Source organism: Lissotriton vulgaris, chromosome 10 (genome assembly GCF_964263255.1).
Source record: "Lissotriton vulgaris chromosome 10, aLisVul1.2, whole genome shotgun sequence".
Lineage (NCBI taxonomy): Eukaryota > Metazoa > Chordata > Amphibia > Caudata > Salamandridae > Lissotriton > Lissotriton vulgaris.
Genome location: NC_141698.1, coordinates 945,481,615 through 945,500,354, shown reverse-complemented (window position 1 = coordinate 945,500,354; position 18,740 = coordinate 945,481,615). Strand labels below are relative to the sequence as shown.

At 46.2% G+C, this 18,740-nt stretch overlaps 1 protein-coding gene across 3 annotated transcripts in view; it reads left to right on the top strand.

The window, feature by feature from the left end:
* Positions 1–18,740, top strand: part of PPP1R9A (protein phosphatase 1 regulatory subunit 9A) — a 782,694-nt gene that overhangs the window by 346,668 nt on the left and 417,286 nt on the right. The gene's annotated exons all lie outside the window — the stretch shown is intronic.

The following is an 18,740-nucleotide window of genomic DNA, read 5'->3' as shown; positions in this document are numbered from 1 at the left end:
ATTTGATAATATTATTGTGCCTCCGGGGTATTGAAGATAAATATTAGGATATCATCCCACTTAGCAGAGAAAAAGTTGATTATTGTGAATGTAAATAAAATCATCGTTATCTTTCTACCAGTGTCAAAGAATTGGTGCAAATTTCTTAGAAAAAAACAAAAGCATTTTATTCCATTCCTCCAAATGGTGATTAAACTCAGTTCTATAAAAACAGTGTAAATGCTTGTGGATTACGCGCATTTTGTTTTACAGTGACTCTACTGTTTGTGGGGCACCAATGGTGCACTTTTTCCTCCTCTCTGGGCTGCTGCTATTGGGAAGGTGCAATCATCTCTTTCACGCTCGCCAACCGGTCCAGGGCAAAGCTGTCACACATTCCAATTGTGAATGTGACCGCTGTGGATCACATGACTCAGAAGTCCCCTTGGTTTGCAACTATTCCCACAAATCCATTGAATTAGCGCTGTTTAGGGAGGTCTGAAGGCACGCTGTGTGGGGCGTGTGGGGCCCATGCCCAGTCAAAGCCCAGGCTAAGGACTGGCCCATCTGCGCCTGTCCACAACTAATCGAGGCTGGGCCACCCCTCTAACATCTGCCATCATACCGTGGTGAGTGAACTCTCAAACCGCCTGATGCGGCCTAGATATTGGCAAGTGCTTGTTGCACACTTTTCTTTGCCATCGGCCTGCTTCTTAGCTGTGATCCTCAGTATGGAATGAGATTGACTGTTTCTTCCTTCCCATCATTGGGGACTTGGACTTTGAGCCAATGGGTTAAACCTCCTAAGACTTCGGCAAGTGACCGCTGCATTATTTTCACCATCTAAGGGGTGCTACTTGCTTCATCTTTTTTTATTAAGCAAAAGAATACAAAGTTCCCCAGGGACAGTTAAAGAGGTATGTGTGTGTAAATATGGAAATAGAGCAGAAGCAGGGAACGGGGTGTTCCCTTGTTGGAACTAGAAGACCTCACACACCAAGGAACCTAGGTGTCATGCTTCATCATTGGTCTCATGCTCCTCGTCAGACTGGAGCTGCAATGTCTGACGGGCGCCGTAGGCGCTCTTTGTTGGAAATCTTTTGTTCCAGCTATTGGTTTGAGTGCGTGTAAGGGGTCTGGTGAAGGTGTAGTTGTGAGGGAATAGTGAGATTAAAAGAAGGTGAGCCAGTCCACAAGGGACTTTATTCACGTGGCTGACTCCCTTAGTTAAAATGGTGGGAGGGGAGAAAGGAACCGTGTGGTGCACAGTGGGCTAACTCAACCCTCTAAATAGGTCGACATGTTTCTTGCCTAACTGGCAATTCTTCAGGACCTCGGGTGCTCGGTACTACACAGTGAAAAAATTATATACACAATAAAATAAAGGAGATAGATACAACCTCACTGGGTCAATCAGGGAGCAGGCCAAGTGGTCCTGCTCTAGAGGGGAGACCTAAAAGAAATGTGTAGAAGTCAGCCAGGTGCATTGACAGTGGCATTATCTCAACAGTAGTAGGTCACCACAGTACTCCATAGAACACACATACACATAACATTAAGACAAGGATATATCCAGGATTACACATAGTGGGCGACTAAAAGTAGTTTTCGTCCATAGCTAAAGTTATAGTAGTGTAATACTGAATCAAAACATATTTATAATTTCACATGATTAGAAGAAGAGGTTATCACAAAGTAACGGATGATTGGACTAGCGCTTACCCTAAAAGTAACCCTAAAGGGCCCCGCAGTCTGTTCCCATGGGGCTACTCGTTAAGGTAAGGTACCTGTAAGAGAGGAACAGATACAGGCACACAGATGGTGTACTGAGTATACAGGATGGCATGTGAACGTAACAAAAAATGAAGAAGAAGAGGCCATGGTTCTAAGTGGACCCAAGGCGAGGTTGTGAGGGAATGATTAAGCCTCTGAATGATTGAACCAGGGCGGCTCATTGTTGTTCCCGCCTCTGCCTCGCAGTCAACTGAAGTTGTTGATACGCCTCAGAGAGAACCCCATTTAGATGGCTGTTTATGCTGTTCAGTAATTTTTTTATTTTATAATCTAGGTCACTAATTCCATTGCGTCTTCTTTTGTACTCACTCCAGCTAGTAAATATAACCTCCCCCCGACACCTCTCAGTCTGGATTCCGCAGCAACCACAGCACCGTGACCGCTCTCCACGCTGCCACTGACGACATCCGATTGCTACTCGACCAGGGACACACCATAGCCCTCATTCTCCTAGACCTCTCCGCAGCCATCGACACCGACTCTCATTGCACTCTAGCAGCCAGACTTCACGGCGACAAGGAACCAACCTCAACTGGATCCGATCCTTTCTCTCCAGCAGAACCCAGAGGATCAGACTCCCCTTCCTCTCCGAACCTACTGTTATCAACTGTGGAGTACCCCAAGGTCCTTCACTCAGCCTCACGCTCTTCAACGTCTACATGGCCCCCCCTCGCCGCCATCGTCATACAGCATGGGCTCAGCATTGTATCCTACGCCGACGACACCAAGCTCATTCTCTCACTCACGAAGAATCCAGAAGACACCAGCATCTGCTTCCAGGAAGGAATGAAGAATGTGGCAGACTGGTTGAAAAACAGCTGCCTGAAGCTCAACTCAGAGAAGACCGAGGTCCTCATCCTCAGATACTGCAACTCCGCCTGGGACAACACCTGGTGGCCCTCCACCCTCGGGAAACCACAGATTCCCACTGACCACGAACGCAACCTCTGAATCATCCTCGAATCCTTCCTCTCCATGAACCGCCATATCAACGCCGTCACCTCCACTAACTTCAACTGCGTGTACATCCTCCGCAAAACCTTCAAGTGGATCCCCCAACTGCAGAAAGACTGTCATCCACGCACTCATAACCAGCAGACTGGACTACGGCAACACCCTGTACGCCGGAATCAACAAGACCCTACTACACAGACTCCAGACCATCCAGAACACCGCTGCCAGACTGGTCCTCGGGAGCCATGTCCAATAGTGCGCTATAGAAATCCCTGATTGATTGATTGATTGAATTTATTTGGGGTTGTTAGGATGATTTCCCAGTGAACAGAATCTGTTATTGCACCCACTATCAGGCAGGCTACAGGAAGTGTTTTTTCATTGATTTCTTTGTCCAAGTTGCACATGGTAAAGCTCATTGCAGGGGTGGGGAGATGAAACATTATTATAAACTGACCCAGCTGCTCCTTTCTGTTATACATATATTATACCTTAAGTGCACCATGTAAAGTAGGGCCTTCAACCTTCCTTTTCTTATAGATCTGTGCCAACCTCACCTAGTAAAAATTTTTGTCTAGTATTTACCTCCGCAGTAGTGGTTAATGATGGGCAAGATAAAAAGCCCTAGAAATTTGACCCACATGTTCACCCCCAGTCAAGTCCACTTCTATAGAAAAGATGCTCCACAGGGCTTTGGGGGTGCTCAGCACGGAGATAGAACTTACTGAACGTCGACTTTTCCCCAGGCAGGACTGTCTCCTGAGCTGAGTGCTCTCTCAGTAGAATGCTCTCCTTCTTAAGACCAATTGCCATATCCTGAAGATCCATCACAGCACAAACCTCTAGTAACTATGGTACCCAAACTCGGGCCTTCGAGCACCAGGCCATATAGAAAGCCATCGTGGCATTTAAAAAGAGTAAGGCATGCATCGCCCCAAACCAGTATAGCTGACTCCTTAATACCTAGCAAGCCCTCACATTCTGTTGTGACTCCAATTGAGCTCCATGCTGGTGAAAATTATCTAGCCAAGATTGATCGAATTATTGCAGATTGCATGCGTAATGTCAAATATCTTCTTAGAGCTGAACTTAGTCCCCTCATCGCGCAATTTGATTCTTTAGGGAAAGACTGTCCCTTTTAAAGGTGTACACCAAGATACAGGAAGCACAAACGTCACAAGTGATAACAGGGCTGTCCAAACAGGACTGGTAAGAGAAATATAGACCACCATCAGTACTGAGGCTCTCTCCAACCAACAGCAGTGTAATAGAGTACCCACAACAACCAATCCCCAGCAACCTTCTGGCCCTGCAAGCTCTGATCATTATTAGCCCCCGCTTCAGCAGGATGCTTTGAAACAGAATAAAGAAGGGGTAAATAGTAAGCATACACCTGTTAGGGGAGACCAAAGCACCAGCAACAGTGCTGGGGGACCTAGGCTCCCAAGGATAAATCTTCCGCTAGTGTCATGCCCATACATTGTTATCTTAAGTAGGGTCCCAAAGTTTCATGCTGACCAGAAAGAGACTTATGACGTGTTGTTTAATAAAAAGTTAGGCTGGCTTGTAAAGCCCAAAGCGTCCCTTTGTCACAGGCACATAATATCCTGTTCACCCGGTGGGTAGCATGGTTAGGACCTGGCAGAGTAGACCATAAAGGGGACTATATAATTTTGTTACTGTAGGTTTCCTTAACTGGCCCACCTAGTATTTACTTGTAGGGCAAGCAGTGTCCATGAGTCAAACAGCTGCATTGATCCCCTTTATTTGGTATATTTTTATAGACCAGCAACCTGCCCCCCTGTAATTAGCCATCAGCAGCCACAATGGTCTAACTCTCTTTTGCCCGTTCATGTCCCCTTCTAGGTAGAGGTGGTGACACCTATGCAATTTCTACCTATAATCGGTATGCTCCCCCTAGATTGACTCCCTAGAGGTAAACAGCAGTAGACATCCCCCAAACACCAGTTTCGCAAAGAGACACCATATTATTTGCTAATATAAAGGACAGGTTTTTTTCAACAAGGTTGGGTGAGTGAAAGGGGGGCCCGTAGGCACACCTTGGGAGCAAGCTCTACTCCTTACCTGCCATCCCGGAGACCGCCGTATCTGGCTCCTGCTTCCTTCCCTCCCGCCACCGCAGCCCACAGCCATCAGCGGCCGCAGTGTGGAGGGGGGAATACTTCCGGACCACAAAGCCCAGACCACCTAGCGGCAGCGGAAGCCGCAATACGCACTCTTTGCGCCAGGAGGCGCACAAAAAGGGACGCAACCTCTGTGGAGCGGGGGCCCGTAGGCACACCTTGGGGGCAAGCTCTACTCCTTACCTGCCGTCCCGGAGACCGCCGTATCTGGCTCCTGCTTCCTTCCCTCCCGCCGCCGCAGTCCACAGCCATCAGCGGCCGCAGTGAGGAGGGTGGAATACTTCCGGACCACAAAGCCCAGACGCCCTAGCGGCAGCGGAAGCCGCAATACGCACTCTTCGTGCCAGGAGGCGCACAAAAAGGGACGCAGCCCCCGCGTCGCCGGACCGCGCGCGGGCATCCGCCGGGCTAAGCCCGGGCAAAGGGCGGGCCCTCTGTGGCCCTCAGAGGCCTGAGGAGGACTGGACGGGCCACCCCCCCTTGAAATCCTCACCAGAGGAGGTAAAGAAAGTTGAACTACCAAATGCTTGCTGATATTTAATGGACACATAGCTGTAAACACTAAAATTGTGCCTTCGTGTTGATGTTACGTATTACCCCAACCCAATTGAACGGAACCATGCCTCAGAAAGGGGTCCCCAAACAATCTGTCAACCAGAGGGGTTCATGTAATGGTACACTAGACCACCACTTAATCAGTATACCACGGCTTATACCTAGTGGTTCAAATGGGAATGATTCTTGCCAGGTCATAGCTAGCACCCCCAGTGAGCAATCTCCCTCAGAAACATCCGGTATTCTGCAAAGCCACTCACTGTTAGCGGAACTAATCAAGTATGTCCCAGCTGATTTGAAAACTAAACTAAATAGTGCTTCTCCCTGTATGGCTAATCAATCAATCAATCAATCAATAAATCAAAGCACTTGTATAGCGCGCTACTCACCCGGAAGGGTCTCAAGGCGCTTGGGGAAGGGGGGGCGCTACTGCTCGAACAGCCAGGTCTTGAGTTGTCTCCTGAAGGCGAGGTGGTCCTGGGTCAGCCGAAGGTGGATGGGGAGGGAGTTCCATGTCTTGGCAGCCGGGTAGGAGAAGGATCTGCCTCCGGCGGTGGCTCTTCGGATGCGTGGTACGGCGGCGAGGGCGAGGCTGGCGGACCGTAGCTGGCGGGTGGGTGCATGGAAGGTCAGGCGGTCGTTGAGGTACTTGGGGCCCAGGTTGTGGAGAGATTTGTGTGCGTGGGTGAGGAGCCTGAACGTGATCCTCTTGTTGACGGGGAGCCAGTGCAGGTTCCTCAGGTGGCCGGAGATGTGGCTGCGTCGAGGGATGTCCAGGATGAGTTGGGCGGAGGCGTTCTGGATGCGTTGTAGTCTTTTCTGTAGCTTGGCTGTTGTTCCGGCGTAGAGGGTGTTTCCGTAGTCCAGCCGGCTGGTGACGAGGGCCTGGGTGACCATCTTCCTGGTTTCGATCGGGATCCATCGGATCCATCGGAAGATCTTGCGGAGCATGCGGAGGGTGTGAAAGCATGAAGAGGAGACGGCGTTGACTTGTCTGGTCATCGAGAGGGAGGAGTCCAGGATGAAGCCCTGGTTGCGTGTGTGGTCTGTCGGCTTTGGGGCGGTGCCCAGGGCTGGGGGCCACCAGGAGTCGTCCCAGGCGGAGGGTGAAGGTCCAAGGATGAGGACTTCCGTCTTGTCTGAGTTCAGTTTCAAGCGGCTGTTCTTCATCCACTCGGTGACGTCTTTCATCCCTTCGTGGAGGTTGGTTCTGGCGGTGTCGGGGTCTCTGGTGAGGGAGAGGATCAGCTGGGTGTCGTCGGCGTAGGAGATGATGTTGAGGTTGTGTTGGCATGCGATGGCTGCGAGAGGTCTCATGTAGACGTTGAAGAGGGTGGGGCTGAGTGATGATCCTTGCGGGATGCCGCAGATGACTTCAGTGGCCTCGGAGCAAAACGGGGGGAGGCGGACTCTCTGTGTTCTTCCAGCGAGGAACGAGATGATCCACTTTAGTACTTTGCTCCACAATGATTTTGCGCCGGAATCCACCCCATTACATACAAAAGTTAACGCTCCAAGTGCAGGGCTCACGCAGACTTCACCCACTAAATGGAAATGTCACAAGGTTCAACAAAATGGGAATGACCCAAAGGTGCAAAAACTGTGTTTAAGCCCCCCATTGTTTGTCACTAACTACCCCTCAATTCCAGAGGCTGCAGAAGAATTAGATAGTCTAGCACCCCCCCTTCAACTGGCTCTAACAACTCTGATTGAATCATTGCTCAAATCTCTTATATCGCCGTTGTTGGAGAAAATAAATATCCTGGAGAATAAGCTGATGGAAATAGAGGATGTGATCAAGATTAATTTATCTCCCGCTAAAATCACTAAAATAATTAGTCGCCATCAACCCCTTGTTGACTCCATAGTGCCAACGCAACCTACACCATGCAACAATTTAAAAACTCTACAACTAGCCCCCAATAAAACAACCCCTAAGAATGCTTCTAAACCGGTACCACCTCAGCATATTATTGCTAGAGTAGAGAATATTAAAGTACCTTCTATACACCTTCCACCTGAGGCCGTCCCATACGTGTGTGTTCTCTCAGGAGTACCACCACTCACACATGGAAAATCCGAAAGGCAACAAGACTTACTAAATAAGGTTACCTTTTGGCTATCAAAAAACAGACCTCTGCCACCCGATCTGGATTGTGTTTAGCCTAAGTCGTTTTCTCCTATGTGTTGCCTTGATTTGGAGAAAGAAAAATCAGAAAACTTAAATGTAATGGGCTATTTTACCATGTTATTGACTGTTTGTTAGTTATAGTGCTGCCTGTCTTATTGTTATGGTGTATATCACTTTTTAAACAAAACAGATATTTAATTTATTATTTTACTATTGCGTATATCTATTCAGTGTTCTTTATAGAAAGGGGACCAACCAGGATCTAGCTAATCCCAGTTTAGATGACTTTTGCGTACTTTGCACAAATAAGATGTGATGATATATTTTTACCCACTGCTGCTATTTACTATATACTATAATGATGTGTTATGATTTTAATGTATTGTATCTTACAAGGTTTTTTAAACCGAATAAAGATTGAAATTGAATTGGATGGAACAATAATGTGTGTTAGAAGGGTGGGCTGGTTAGGCTCCCTCCCAAAAGACATTCCTGGTGACCTAGTGTTGGTAAAATGTAGGTTTAGGCATATTGTCCCATACCTACGAGACCGGCAGCCCCAAGAAGATGATGGCCCAATATCGATCTGGGATTTACATGATTTTTACCCCAGTGCGCCATACATACCCTCCTTAAGACCTGAGGTAGGGTGCAATTATAATTACGTGATGGGTAGAAGATCCTATGCTTCGAACAATTGTAGCTCCTCCGCTCTTAACCGCTTTGCACCAGTGTACAACATATATAAAAATTGAAATCTTTATTAACTTGCTCCTATTAAAGGTGAACATGATGTAAGGGTAGAACTGTGAATGCCTAACGTATAAAAATATGTAATTTTAAAGGAAAGCATCCATACTGGAGGGCAAATGTCTTTTAAACCAATGTTTTTTTAAACTTGTAGAAACTTTGTGTTATTGTATGTTTGATTTATGTTTGTTTTTTAACTGTATGCTTTTATGATTTTAATCCAAAATCGAATAAAGCAAAACTGACTGACTGACTGACTAAGTGAAAGGCAGCCCCATTCATGGTTAACTCAACATGCAGACAAGCTAAATGCAAATTGATTAAGGCAGTGAAGTCGCAGGGTAGATAAGTAATTCTAATTGCCAGGGACAGTTATAAAAAGGCCCTGTTGGATGCAAAGAAGCTAGGGAAAGGGAAAAATGGGAGGGACTTCTTGAGGCAGTAAGACCCAAAGACTTTTGTTTCTTTTGGAACATAATGTGGTCCTGAAAACGGGATGGATTGTGCTCCATTGATTGTACATCACAACCTGTGATGGGGTCGCACATTTCTCCACCCTTTATATAGAGGGCAGAGACAGGATGTCCCCTCTCTCTGGTAAGAGCCTATCTGAGGCCCCTAGTAAGCAACGTGGGGGAATATTATCAAGGACCGGTGTTAAAATTATCGCCGTTTTATCGGCAGGAAACTGCAGAAGCCCATGCCCTGATGTTAACATGGGCTTCTATAGGAATTTACAAGGGCGTATTATCAAGCCCTTTATCGCAGTTTTTTCGGCAGTTTCCTGCTGATAAAACAGCGATAATTTTAACACCGGTCCTTGATAATATGCCCCGTAGTCCCCTTGTAAGTGAAAACACAAGCTTTGTGGCTGGCCTCTCACTGAACCTCAGGAACTGCAAAAACCATGGGAGGGATCATCCCTAATAAAGCTCCTGGCCTTGATAAAATCACTGGCTATCTGTTTTTGGGTGAACCTGGAGTTTGGAGTGTCCACTTTTCAATAGTATTTACTGCAATCATGATGAGGGCCCCAATCCTCCTACGTGGGCTGGGGCCGAAATCATCCTCACATACAAAAAAAGGCTCACAGTATTCCCCTCCCAACTATCAACCCATAAGCCTCATTGACAGTGCGTGAAAGCTTTTTAGCAGAGTAATAATTGCAAGATTGCTGGAATTTATGATCCTCAATGAGGTTCTGACCCCAGTGCAAGCAGGATTGAGGGAAACAGTCAGTACCATTGGCCAGGTATTTAGACTCCAACTGCTGTACTTCAAAACTATTACACTAGGCAAGGGTCGACTCTATGTCATATTTGTCGACCTCCGCTCAGCCTTTGACCTTGTCCCTAGAAAAACATTGTGGAGGGTCCTTGCCGAGATCCCTGGTCGCTTGTTAGAGATCATAGGGGGATTACATACCGACAACTACGCACAACTGGGATGTGGTAGCGCAGGGGAGTTGACAGATCTCATTGCATTGAATAGAGGGGTGAAGCAAGGGTGTGTCCTTCCACCGACATTATTTTCCATTGTATTTCAATGATCTCGGTGACCATCCTGAGTTGTTTGTCATCGACGCAGCCAAGTTGGAAAACCAGAGTGTACCTGCACTTATGTTTGCAGATGATACCCTATTGCTCTCCAAATCTCTAAAGGGCCTCCAGAGGTTGCTGGATCGATTCAACGTTTTCTGTTGAGAGAGGGTTTTACAGATCAATGTGAACAAGATGAAATATATGGTCTTGGAGACAGGCTGCCTAAATAGGGTAAATCCTATGCTAGCAGGGATCTCTCCACAATGAGTGTGCACTATAGATTATTTGGGCATGAATGTAACTGAACATCTGTTATGTATCGTAGACTCAAATTAGAGCAAGTAGCAGGAGATATCATTAAGATGCTATGACAATCTCAGTTTCACCCAATATAGCCAGACCGAGAAATATACAATTCACAAGCCCTAGGGATGGCATGATATGGAGCATAACTGTGGGGGAACCTTCGTGTGATCTCCCTCACAGCTGTAGGAAAATGCTTATGCAGCAGTTGATTGGGCTTCTTGTAAGCTCTCCTCTTCTTCCGCTCAGGTTAGACCTTGGACTGAGATCGGTCAATGTCAAGGTAAGGCTGAATCCCTTACTCTATTAGAGAAGAGCCTGGCTCACCCCAGAGCTCTCCTCATTCCGTAAAGGTCTGGAGAAAATAGGGTCTATACCTGGTTCACCTGATATCCCATGGATCAGGTACATTAATGACACCCTTCGGGAAACAGGACTTGAGAGCCTATGGAGTTCACCTGGCGCATCAAGGGCAATTCCTAAGACTCTAGTCAAAACTATGTACTGGCAATTCAGGGACTCTGAGCTGCACTCCCAGCCAATTGGTGGTTCTATGTTAGAAGCTTTTTTGGTCTTTAAAGACTCCTACAGCTTCTTGAAAGAGAGCTTCCTGGATGAGAGCCAGACAACAATACACTCAGCTTTGGTATGGAACTCTGTCACTTTGCCATTTAGCAGTTAAATGGGCTAATCATAAGAACAATCAGGAATCCCATTGTCAAATGTGTGGGTCCCCATGGAAAAGTTTAGCACATTCTGTTTTTCTGTCTCCTTGACCATACATGTAGGAAAAGATGAATTGTCCCGCTGGGTCAGAATTTGGGAATCAAAGAGCACAAAGTGGCTGCCTGGATACTGAGATACGAAGACAGTTGTGTAATTGGATTGGGGTAAGCAGATTCCTGCTGGGCATCTGGAGAATCTGACAGATCAAGGTGGCAGACCTATCGGCTAGGGAATTTGAGGTCAACTTACAAAGTCAATTCCCTCCCTCCCTCCTCACCAAATTATATTAGTGCTGCATGAATTGCGGTAACCATAGACTGTTTTTATGACGTTGTATTGTCTTATTTTACTGAGAAGTCCTGGTGTGGATTATTTAGGAAATGTTGAATACGCACAAGACACTCAATGACATGAAACCGGATGAACTGCTAACTTTTGTTCTTCTATTTTTCCAAGTTGATCAAAAAAGATGGGAGACTCAACTGCATCATCTAATATGCACTAACTAACTTTGGTACCACTACACCATTTATTTCCCAGCATGTAAATTTCAGTATGTAATATGGGGAACCATACACTTCTGTCCCCATTATTACACAGTACTTATTAGCCCTAAACCATCCACTTGGGATTGGTAGAAACACACGGACAACTTTTTGGCTGGATAATTATACATAAACACGACCAATACCGTTTAAAAAATATATATATATTTTTCGGGTGGTTGCTAAAAACGCTATTGTTATTAACAATATGCAATAAATATTGATTTAAATAGCTTCTGATGCCCAAAAACTCAGTCATTCAAGAGCTATATCTTGGAATACGACGGAGCACACCAGCGTATCCATCCAACATGGCTGCCATTCCTCCCATCAGAGGCGGCCTTTCCAACCATTCGCGCGCGGTCTAGCTCTCTAGACCATGCGGTACAAACATGAAACTACAATACCGGTCCCTCGCCAGAGACACGTTAATATGCGGTCCGGCGGGGAGAAGAATAGGTGTGATAATGCGGCACCCCTCGTATAATGTAAGTGCCCGTTTTTTTTCACAGGGATAGTTGGCAACTACTTGAGTCCGTCAGAATCTTTGATTAAGGCCACGATCTATGGACACAATTCCATGCCATCAGCCATGCATAAATTACTTACTTCTCTTTTATTAGCGTTCGTGACCATGACATGACCAAAGTACTCTTTCCCTTTGCCGAATATGAGCACTAACGTTCATTATATTTCATTCTCGGCAGGATTGTTTCACAGGGTGACACCGCTCCCCCCTTCCCCCCCGGGTCCATGGAGCGAGATTTCTCTTATCAAACAGTAACAAACCACCTAACCTTATGATTACAAGAAGTGTTTTTCTGTATGTCACTGCTTAAGTTGTGAGTGAATAAATGAATGAATGTTGATGGCTGTGTATAAACACGTAGACTGCGCGTCAAACAAGCATGCCCTGATTACTTCTAGGCACAATCCCGGTTGCCTGGGAAGTTTACCAAGCATGTTTTTATAGTTCCTATGCACAATCACAATTGTCTGGGAAGACTGCATGCGCCAGTAAGGAGCAACTCACCCATAAGGAGCACTGCAATATTGGAAGTAGATAATCACCACCCCCACTCAAAAAGAGAGGGGGACTTTGTTTTCTAACTCAATCTCTTCATTTTCTCCATTTCAGATTTACAACGTGTCATAGGGAAAGTATGTACCAACAGCACATGCTTAATTAGTAGCAGCATTCACTTTATTTAATAATTTTTTCTTTACTTCACAATTGTTTATTTCCTATTTAGGTATATTAGGAGTGGCATACACAGTGCTGGTCCCTGTGTGGTCCTGAGGAAGAGCATGGGGAAGCTCGAAACATGTTGATCTCACACTGCGGCCCAACTCATTATAGTTAGGTTCCACAGTGAACCCCCCTTTTTAGACATACCAACCTAGGAGCAGGAATAAAATTTGTTGATGCCCACTAGCAAAGTATTTGTAATCACTTTCATCCACTCCCCCCAAAAATTGCACTACACATGGTCTACCTACAAGTGCTCCTACGTAACTCCGCAAGTCGCAGCACGCCTCAGTTCATAGAGGACTGGGATGGCCCCAATGATGAAGCATGTCACCGTGGGGAAACCCTAACTTGAACGAGTCAAGAGCCTTTAGCCTGTGGACTAGGTCTCTATACCCTACACTTTGGGTTTTCTTTTGAATCTATATGCCCGGAGGACGACCTAGTCTTAGCTCCTCCTACTCCCCCTACTTGTGGTCTACCCCCCAATAAGGCCAGCCCAGGACAGGGGTAGACCAATTAAATGTACCTGCTGTTATGGAGCATACACATACACCAGTGTGGCTGGACCATAAATAGATCAGCCTACCAGGTCATTTGTAGGATTGTAGGGGCTGTGATGGCTCCAGCAAGCCTTTGCCTTTGTGTCCACTGATTTACGTCATGACTGGGCTGGAGGAAGCAAGCGGTGCTGAGTCACCATAATTTGCACTCGTATACTAAATATGCTGGTCCTTCCGGATTGTATGATATTTTTCAAAATGCCCAGAGGTTGAGCACTCTAGCCCCAGGTCCCTTGTCTTAAAAGGGAGTGGGTGTTCCAGCTCACCCTTTAATGCTAAAGATAAACCGGAATCAACATTATAAAAGATAAAACGGTCTGTTCTTTCTAATGATGGACTATGAAGGGAAGAAGAGCATGAAACCCAAGATTCCTCAAAGACCAGGTATGAGACCATTGACAGTCCTTTGGAAACAGGCAATCGGAATTTGTGTAATCTTCGGATCCTGGGAGCCAATTGCATACATCATTTATAATCACACTTTTGTTTGCCACTAGTTTTTTTACCCTTAGAATTTTTTCTTTAATTCTTACTTTTCAATTTAAAGGTTAATATGTTAGCCTAGTAGAGCAGTGTTTCACAAACAGTGAGTCAGGAGCCAATTTTACGTGGGTCATGAAAGTCCAAGCAATAAATAAAGATTCCTTTAAATTCTGTATTTATCTTCTCATATTCCTATGCTTCTAAGGCAGAGGTTAAATGTCAGACTGTGTCATCTGGCAAATCGCTGCTTATGTTTTTAACATGGTGATTGGTGTTTACAAACTCCTCTCAATTTGCAGTCACTTAAATTAATTATGTGACAGGGAGTGTGAAAAGAAAGGTTGTAGGATGTCATTTGTTTGTTACACACAACAAAATATAAATTCCTGTAAATTAACTGCATACATTAAGCAGTTAGGAAAGAAAAAAATGAAACATATTTTTGTATTCTGAAATGTGATGGAAACAAAGATTTTAATAGGATCAAATCGAATTAGGACACTTTTCTTTGTGATGCACTAAAGGTAAATATTCACTTTCCACTCCTTATTGCTTGTGTCCCATATAGTGTTATCAGTAAAACTGTATGTCTGTGCAAATTTAGTGGCCATTTCAATGGAAAATGTGCTATTTTAAAATGACAGTGAGCTACCACACAATGCTTTAGTTACATTAAAAAACTCAAAAGCCTCATGTCTATTAAAACTAGGTTTGTCACTAAAATCCTCAAAATTGGGTTGTGGTTCTAAAATGTATGGGAAACACTGCCGTAGAGCCAAATTCCCTTGAATTGCTGAAGCGGATGTTGACAGGTTGAATTACATTCTCTATTAAACTACACCTCCGTGTGTTCTCTTTTTTTATTAGAAACTTTAGAGGTAACATTCAAAAAGTCTTCTAATGATATATAATGTGTTCTTAATGATGGATGGAATGCTGAATACATCAAACACTCAACCTCAGGCACACATCTGCGTTAAATCCATTATGCTTTTGGCTCGCCATGTCATTCCAGTTTGGACTGAGCCAAACGCATATCAGTCACCCTGATTCCCATAGGAACAGTGCAGCCAAATTGTCAGGCCGCCGACCCCAATACCGCAGCCCAAACTCTGCACAGATGGATCACCGACAACACCAACACCATAGCCCCCCTCAAGAAGAAAGGCTTCAAGAAGGCTTGAAGAAGAAAAATGAGTCCTTGAATTTAGCTTGTTATTTTCCATTTGAAGGTCTTACGTAGCATGCGGAGGGTGTGGAAGCAGGAGGATGCAACGGAGTTGAGCTGGTGGTCCATTTTGAGCTCGGAGTCCAGTATGATACCCAGGTGTCGTGCTTGGTCCATGGGGGCGGGGGGCCACCAGGTGTTGTTTTAGGCATCAGGTTGTTGGCCCATGATGAGCTGCAGTTTGGCTTCAGACCTGGCCTGGAAACGATGGAGCAAGCCTTACATTTATATTGTTTAATTGGAAAGTATACCATGGCCAAGAAAGCCAGGCTACATCTGGAAGATATGGAACTAAGCTCAGCGTTTGACTCTGTGGACAGAGCCAAACTGTGGAGCATTTTGTCAGACATAGGAATGAAGCAATATATAGTTGACTTTTCTAGTCAATTGCACAATGACGGCACTCATAGTGTGAGATACCGCATAGGGGAGACTACGGCAGTCTTTAGCCTGGCTAGTGGCATGCTCCAGGGCTGTGTGATGGCTCAGTTTCTGTTCTCCCTATACATAAATGAACTAGAGAAGCAGCTGGTAGACCTTGAGGCAGAATGCCCACAGGTAGGCATGCCTGCTTAAATTTAAGCGGACAACACTGTCTTAATTTCCAGGACAGCAAATGGGCTGCAGTGTCTTTTGGGCTTCTTTTGTAAATATATGATGAGTCTTGGTTTAAGGGTGCACCAGTCAAAAATACATGTTATGGTTGATAGGGCAAAAGGTAAGGAAATCCCGGTTTTTATAGTCAATAGTGAGAGAATACGCGCTGTCCCTCCATTTACTTCTTTAGGGCTTCTTTTTGACTACCACCTTACTTGGAGACCTTTGAAAATCAGTAGAGATGCCACATTCTTGAAAACGGTGATGGCAGTATTTAATTTTGCTAGCGGATTGGGACGGAATCCAGCCAGGAAACTTATAGCATTTACAGGACTAGTTTTTTTTTTAACTTCCTTAGAGTTTATTTTTTTAATTTTTTTATTTCAAAAACCTTTATTTGGTCCACAGTGGAAACACAGCCAAAGCACCTACAACCCTGGGACCAGCAGCGTGCAACAGTGAGTTAGCTAATCACTTCAAAAGTAACACAGCCCATAAGCCGACAACCATGGGGTCCGGCGGCATATCGTATATAGATGCATGTGATTCAGGCAACATCAACATTGTATAAATTGTGATCACAATATTTCAAACATAGGATCAAGCTCCGTGTAATCCTGTTTACACTGTGGTCTGCACTGGCAAGACTACTCAGCTTTGAAACAAGTAGCTTCTAGGTTATGTGAGAACTATCATTGATATTAACAAAAAAAACTCCCCCCTGTTACACACACACAATGTCATGGGTTGGCTCTACAGCATCAAACATTCTTCGGAAGTCCGTGCGCATATAATCCTCAGTTCACCTCCTGCAGATTAGCATCGAGCACACTGCTATGTCGCCCCTCGGGAACTGGTCGCCCCCAGGGCACAACAAGGCTCTGTGTTAGGTAATGTGGTGGATTTGAAACTTCTGCACACCCCATCCATCAGGCACACTCCCTCATCCCCACCAGCACGTGAAGGTACATGGTTCGGGTGCGTAGTCACCACTCATCAGTGTCTACTCTGCTGTGCTGTCAGCTCCAGAACTTCCAGTGGTTCCGCTAGGTCAGGCCCTAATAATTCTAGGAAGGCACTGCGCACTCTATGGAACTGGAAGTAGAGCAACAGTGTGAGATCCCTTCTATCGCCTGCCACTTGCTCCCAGGTTTTAACCGTGCCGTCCTTGAAAAAGTCACCCGCCAGGTGAATGCCGAGTTGCTGAGGAGCCCGGACCACTCCTTTTTCACCGATGGGGGGCAGCCACACTGTCCAGTCCACTGGCATAAGTGGCGAATATAGCAGTACACTCCCCTGCCTCAGCAGCAGAGTGTGCCACGCATGATTAGTAGCTGTGATTGAATCAGGAATCCCAGACCTGCGGTCCATTGGCTGGAACACCGTGACTGGAAGAGTAAGTGGCTCCACAAACAGTTTTTCCATGTGTACGTGTGGGATGCGAGGTTCGCCATGCACCCAAGTGTGCAAGTGTGATGCCTGCACCACTCAATAGTAGAGTTCTAGATTAGGGGCTCCAAGGCCTCCCATACTGTATGGCAGTGTGAGGGTCGTCCATTTGACTCTGGGCTGCTTACCAGCCCATGCAAGGTTGATCATAAGCTGGGTCACTCGTTGGAAAAAGGCCTTAGACAGCACAATCGGGATTGCACTGAAAAGGAACAGGAGTCTAGGTGAGATGACCATTTTCATTATGGCAATGCGCCCCATGAGGGAGAGAGAGATCTTGCTCCAAGTTGCCACATCATCCTCCAGTTTACTAATCGCCACTCCGTAGTTACCCTAAGCAGAAGCTCTGGGTCTGTGTGGATACGAACACCTAAATATCGAATAGGGTCCTCGGTCCATTGTAGCGGGTTCTCCATGTCAAATTTCTGAGTAACCAGAGTTAGGGGGAAGGCCATCGATTTAGTCCAATTTACTTTCAAGCCCGAAAGGGCGCCGAAGTGGACTACCTCCCTGAGCATCGGCGAGAGGTTATTTTCGGGATCATGAACATACAACAGGGTGTCGTCTGCGTACATAGAGGCGACTATGTTATATGTGGGGAAGCGAATACCTTCGTTGCCGTGGTATTCCCTCAGTGCACAAGCCAGCGGCTTCGCCTCCAAGGCATACAACAGTGGGGAGAGCGGGCAGCCCTGTCGTGTCCCTCTGCCAATAGCAAAGGGTTCCATAACTAGGTTGCCGATTCGCACCCTGGCCGAGGGCTTGTTGTAGAGAGCCCCTATCATTTGGAGAAATGGCTCGCCCAGTCCCATCCTCTGCAGAACCTGCCTCAGAAAAGACCATTCTACCGAATCAAATGCCTTATCCATGTCAAGGAATACAGCGATGGCCTTCGTATCCTGTTTCACATGCTGCATTGTGCCCAATACTGTGCGGATATTGTAGGTTAGGTTCCTACTGGGGATAAAGCCCGCCTGCTCTGGCGCCACCAGGCTGGGGGCCAGGAGTGCCAGCATAGCTAGCAGCTTAGCGTAAAGCTTAGTGTCAACATTTATCAAGGATAGCAGCCTATATGAGCTGCACTGGCTTTTGTGCCTTTCCAGGCTTAGTATCGTAACTAGCAATGCTTCCCGCATGGACTGTGGCATGCTACCCTCCACACAGAGGTCATCCAACAGTGCAGACAAGTTGCTCCTTGAAGACTTTATAGAATTCCATCGTAAGGCCATCTACTCCCGGAGCGCTGCCAGCTCGCATGGACGCCAGGGCCTCTATTATTTCCTTCTTACCTATGGGGAGCAATAGGAATTCACTGTGGGTGTTAGAAAGCATAGGCAGGTCAATGTGCTCCAATTACTCTAAGATCTTGTCAGTGAGATCACCACTCTTTGAGGAGTAAAGGTCAGAGTAAAAAGCTCCTCAACGTGTTTGCTATTTCCGAGTCATCCGTGATAGTCTGGCCGCTAGTAGTTTTTAACTCAGTTACTTGTGGCTTCCCTCTCCTACACTTCAGCATTCTAGCAAGGATCAAGCTAGGCCTCACTCCCTCATCGTTGGTGCGCACGGTTGCGTATTTACCCATATGCTTGATCTCCCTATCTGCTTCCTCATGAAATCCCTTATTAACCCCTTCCATGCTGATGACGAACCCCAGCCGTCATGCACTACGGTGCTCGTGTGCTGATGACGGCTGGGGTCCGTCACAGCCCGCCCCTGTTCGTGCTGTTTACAGCACACCAGGGGAATCGC